Below are 6,000 nucleotides of genomic sequence, written 5' to 3' on the forward strand. Positions count from 1 at the left end.
ATGGTTGTGCTGATTTACAGAAGTGGTCTTTAATTCAAGCTGTGAAAGATGACTCTAAAATCACTCAAACCACTGGGAATAGGCATGGGATTCCTAAACTGGAACTGCATTGTCTATGCAAAAATAGGCTGCCTAGTAGAGCAACACAACGCACAATATGGATATAGCACAATAATAATAATAATAATAACAACAACAACAACAACAACAACAGTGGTTACTATCAATAATTATTAGTAAAGGCCTATTGTCTTATAAGTCTCTTCTAAAAGGAACTCTGTGTATGTATATGTGCCTGCGCGTGTGTGTGTATCTGTGTGACTGTGTCTGTCTTTGTGTCACGTGGATTTGTGGCGTTTTGAGTCTCTGTGTTTAAAATGACTACACATGTTAATCATATTTGAACGTTAACATGTAGCCCGCACAAAACACATTAATATTTCTGCCAAGTGGCTGGGACTTTGCGGTAGCTCGCTCTAACAGCTATTGACTGGCATGCATGTAGAGCTCTGCTTTCAGGAGCGTTTGGGACGTTGGGACTTGCGAGTCTAGCAGAAGCAGTTAAAAGTGTCTCTCTTCTCTAGAACTCAAACCCACTGGGTCTTCACAGACTTAAAGTCGTCGATGGATTTCCATCGCTGCAGTGTGAGGGAATTGGCGTGGGGAAAGCGAATGCAGATGGATGCCACACACAGCTGTCTAACACGAGTCACTGTAATACAAATCAGAAGGGGATCATCTGAGTCTGCAGTTCCCCAAACATCACCAGACGGCGTTCCTTGTTTGCTCATAGCAGAGCTAATCCTTCTAACACCATAGTGAACAACATTTGACGCGCTTTTACGCAAGATGACTGTGCAGAAAAGTGTGGATCGTAAATCATCTAGGCATCCACACCACAGGAGGCTGGTGAGGGGAGGACGGCTCATAATAATGGCTGGAATGGAATTGAATGGTATCAAATACATGGAAACAATTCCATTTATTCCGTTCCAACCATTACTATGAGCCCGTCCTCCCCAATTAAGGTGTCACCAGCCACCTGTGATCCACACATAATATCACATTAACAAAACAACAGTGATTGCTGGTTATCTGCATGTTGAAATGAAGACTACACTGATCTGACTCATTTCAACGGATGTCAATGGATCTTTCTCAATCATCAGAAACATATAGGCCTAATGCAGAAAGTGTAACTCAACCGAAACATGACCATTTCTAAGAGCATAGCACAGCAGGATAGGTAAAGGCCTATAGGCTACAACTAGACTGACTGGCGATGAGTGATGTCGAAAAACTAGTTTTGGCCCAAATTATGCACCATTAGCCTCCATAGTCCAATGGATTTCAATCAAAACATTCGAAACTACTGCACTAAAACGGTGACTCATACACACCAAGTATTAACATTAATCTCGCCTGTTTCTTTTTCTCGCCTTTTGTGGAAGCACTCGATGTTTACTTTTTAAATAATTACTGAGACAACCTGAAGCTGAAATATAGACCGAGCTTTTGAAATGAACGAACGAACGAACAACTCAATAAATCGATTTTCTGATAATTTTCTTCAAATTGTGAATAATCGAAACACTCAGAATGCATTGTTTTATTGAGGGGATTCATGTTCACTGATAAAGACACTGTAGCCATTGCACCTGCAAACACATATTGTTAGGTGCCAAGTCATACATTTATCAAATTAATTTATGATGAGGTTGACTTTCTCTGATGGTTTATATGTGGATTTCAAGTGAATGTCTTGCTAATATTGAAAACATACTGATGATAAACATGTACTTATTGTCATGGTCTTATTGGTTATGCGAATACAAAATCCATCTCAAACAATATGGCCTAATGTTATCTCAGAGACGTATATATAAGTGTTATCTGCACAGTGTTTTTACAGAAAGACTAGTCTAATGAGTCAGGCCTATCACTAATTTACAAATTGGACGATTTATTTCCACCAAGATGTCTACGCCGCAATTAATCGAAATGAAGCTGCTGGCTGTGCCGAACACCTTTAATCTTCGATGGGGACAAATAAGAACACCGCGGCTTCCTTCCCTTTAGTGCTTTTTCTCTCTCTCTTGACTTAATACGCAACATTATTAGCTCTGACAGCACACTGCTCGGGTTTGAAGGAGAGGATTTCGCAGAGAGATGACAGACAGGAAGGCCAGCAATCATGGGCTTTTTTATCAGAATATACTGTTCGATGCCGTTTATCCCTGATGATAGAAAATTGCTATGTTGCCAGGACGCTGCTGCCGAAATAGAGGGCAGGAGCAATTTCCATTTTCCAGTTTGAAAGGCATTGAAATGAATTAGTAAAATGAAAAAAGAAAAAAGAAAATCGTCCTAGTAAACGAAGGGGGGCAAACAAAGATACCCTTTTTCTTGCCGTGAGCCCTATTTTCATTTTGTAATTTTTTCGTTTGCAGCCACATCGAGTGAGGCCTTCGGTTCAACACTTGCAAATCACACAGCCTTCTAATGTACTTCAAAGGCAATAATTAATTTCCAAACCTCCAGAAATATAATTGGAGCGGTAGGCTAGGCTTCGTGTGTTAATCATAGCCGTTGTTTTGTTGTATTTTCGATGTGGTATGGATGTCTTTTATCCTCGATATCCATACTGTAAATAGTCATTTGTTGCCATTCTTGAAGATAGTATGCATGCACAGCCTATTATGTGCAACTGAAAAACAAACAAAAAAGGCCAATTATGGACACAAACACGTATAGGCCTAGACACCAACTTTTTCAAATAGATAAATCATATAAGAATTAAGAATTCAGATGAATGAATGAGAAACAACACCTCAAAACTGCAGCTTCTAGCTTTGGTCTGCATTGGCACAATTTGTCAGATGAGAAACGTAATGGAGTCGAATGATGGGTTTGCATGTCATCTTGTACACAGAGGCCACTGTTGTTAGGCGTTATTTAGGATAAACAAGTTCCCATGTGTGCGTAAATCCTAGAACTGTCAATGGTGCCCAAAAAGTAACCACTAGATGTATATATTTTTCACTGTTGCAGTCTACATCACAAAACAATATATTCACAATTTCACATATATATTCACATATAATTCCTATCGAATACATTATTTGCAGTCTATAATTAATGTGGTTAATATGATTATTTTATAGACCTTCATAATATTATCATCATTATTATTAGATTGTATTATTACACATTATTACATTAGCTTTTATTTGACACACACACACACACACACACACACACACACACACACACACACAGGTGGATGAAATAAAACAGAAACCATGTGGCAATAACAGCCCTATTTCCCATGAAGGCTCCCCGCGTAAACGTTTTCCTGGGTTGAGTATTGGCTAATACGGTGCTGCAACTGATTATAGGAACCCTTTAATCCGCGAAGACTATGATAATGCGCCTTTGATCTTCTACTATAAAACAAAAACATCTACATATTCATTTAGGAGATGCCGCGGCGGGGCCTTCCACTGAAGAGGAATTAGGCTATTGTGCATTGTCTGAATACGCAGGTGGCTATAACCCAAAAGGGTATTCCTAGAAAGTTGTCCATAATGCGCTGTCTAGTCTACCCCATAGGGCGATGTAAATTACAATCACTGGAATGTATTAATAGTTACGCTTCAAAGACAATGCTTCTATGACAAATCATGGGAGGCTAAATTGGGGTCATGAACTGGTAATTCACGAGATAGATATATCAGTGCACACGTTCGTGTGTGATAGAGCAAAGTCTGCTGACCTCATCTCAGAAAATAGATTTTATTTTATTTGTTGTAATTACAAAACAAACAAATGTGTGACAAAAGTTGGGAAGAGGGATTGGTTTTTATGTCGATGTAATTTTTCTTTGGTTGATGGGGAGTGGGACAGTGAACATAAATCAACATTTCAGTTTTCCATCACATAAAGAAAGATGTCACAGTTCCTGAGCAGGTAAAAGAAGACAAAAAATAAATATTCTCACCAGAAAGTTCTAAACAAATCTCCTATTTTTTACATGTATTTTCCATTATAACCAACATTTGGCGAAATTCTGATATGACCGAGTTGCTTGTGCATGCATGCATGTGTGCTGCTGAAAGACCTAAATCCATCTACACATAACGGAATGCATGTTAGTTAGCTTGTAGAGCCTATTCTCTGGAAGGGATAAGTGAACAGATGTGGTGTAAAAAACTTCAGACCTAATCATATATGTGACTTACTGCCTGGAACATAAACACTACACACTATTCCATAGAGAGGATAATGGCTAACAACAGACCCTTATGCAAATACTACGAGAATCGCATTTTTTTTTCTCAGAAAAGATTATGCAATGCATTTCTAAAAAGCAAAATTAGGAATATATGGCATGAAAATAAAACAATTTACAGGGTTCATTCCTGGGGTTGGGAAAGGCCTACATTTTTACCTACAAAATCTAAAATAGTTCAAAAAAATAGAGAGAAATTAAAATCCTTGATACAGCAGAACCAACTGGACATTGCAGTTGGACAGATCAGGACCAACTGCACATTGCACATAATCTGCACAAATAAAATTAATAATAAATAATGACCTACATTTGCTCAAACAAGACAAGTTGCCCTGACTAAAGTGGGAACGGTGGAGGAAGTGGCACACACAATGCATTAATGGCTATAACAAAAGGAGCATGTAATTTAAGAGCACAGAGTGAGCTGATGTGGAAAAAAGCGAAGAAAAAAAATCACACCTGGTCAACTGCCCTGTGACTGACAGCCCAACTCATTCACTGGGCTGCCAAGGTTCTCATGAAAACCACATTGCAGAAGTTGTCAGATGACATAGACACCTACCTGAAACTACATTTCCAACAAAGCTCTTTCTCATGGCCAATGTTTTGAAACCTGAATCAATAGTTATAAATAAACTAGATCATTCTCACTCTGAAAAAGGCATTTGTTGTTTTCATGCACATTCTAGGAGGAGTTGTCTCCTTTGTCCATAATATCCTTATCCCAATGTTTCAGTAAAATGCAAAATAGGCTATACATTTTCCATAAAGAGATCATAAAGAGATCAGCCACAACTAAGTGTATGGAGATTACAATAAATTCATATTATTATTATTTCTCTTAGTAGAGGTGTGTTAACTGGATTAAACACTAATCTGGGGATAATAGATGTTGACTTTCTGAGCTCTGGATCACAGAACAAGAAGAGCATTAGTTTTATGGTCACTCTAAAGCATTGGTATTGCTAGCCATATCAGAAAGTCCCCAAGCTCTTATTTTCATTAGTTCCAACTGCCATTTTCAAGTTGAAGGTTTTAGACTTTTACACTTCTGGCCATTTGACCCTAACTACAGCCTATAGCCATCAGTGGCCCTTGAAAGTGCAACAAACCTTACCAAAGGCCTTATTCAATCAAACTCAAAGAGACTGAATGAGGGCTTAACTAATGACTTCCCTTACCTTAAATTATGAGTATACAATTACCCAAAAGTCAACGATGCTACCTAATACAACCAAAACTGTCTCATTCACCTTCCTCATATCAAGTTTTTCAAGTTTTTTTTTCTTGAAAGATGTGCAGTTGCATTGGATCAATCTGCAAACCAGACACTATTTTGATGTATGAATGCTGATTGTTTGTCCTGTCACGTCCTGTCCAATTGCAGATTCAATCATGAAATCTTTAGAAGCCATAGATTTTTTCTCACATTTTCTTAAATTAATTGACGTTTTACAAAAGAAATATTGAGCACAACTCAACTTGAATTTGAACAAGAACAACGAGGGGTGAAATCGTTAAGGGAAACACTACGATTGTCTCAATATCATGACATAAGAAGATAAATGGCAAATACTTCAATCAAATTTTATGATTAACATTTTTTATTCCGTATTTCCTCTCCTCATTTTGATTTCACCATCTCTCCACTCTCTCTTCTATCCGTTTTACCTCCTGAGTGTTATTAGCTATTTCTACCCACCGCT

This window comes from Coregonus clupeaformis, chromosome 17 (genome assembly GCF_020615455.1).
Source record: "Coregonus clupeaformis isolate EN_2021a chromosome 17, ASM2061545v1, whole genome shotgun sequence".
NCBI classification, from domain to species: domain Eukaryota; kingdom Metazoa; phylum Chordata; class Actinopteri; order Salmoniformes; family Salmonidae; genus Coregonus; species Coregonus clupeaformis.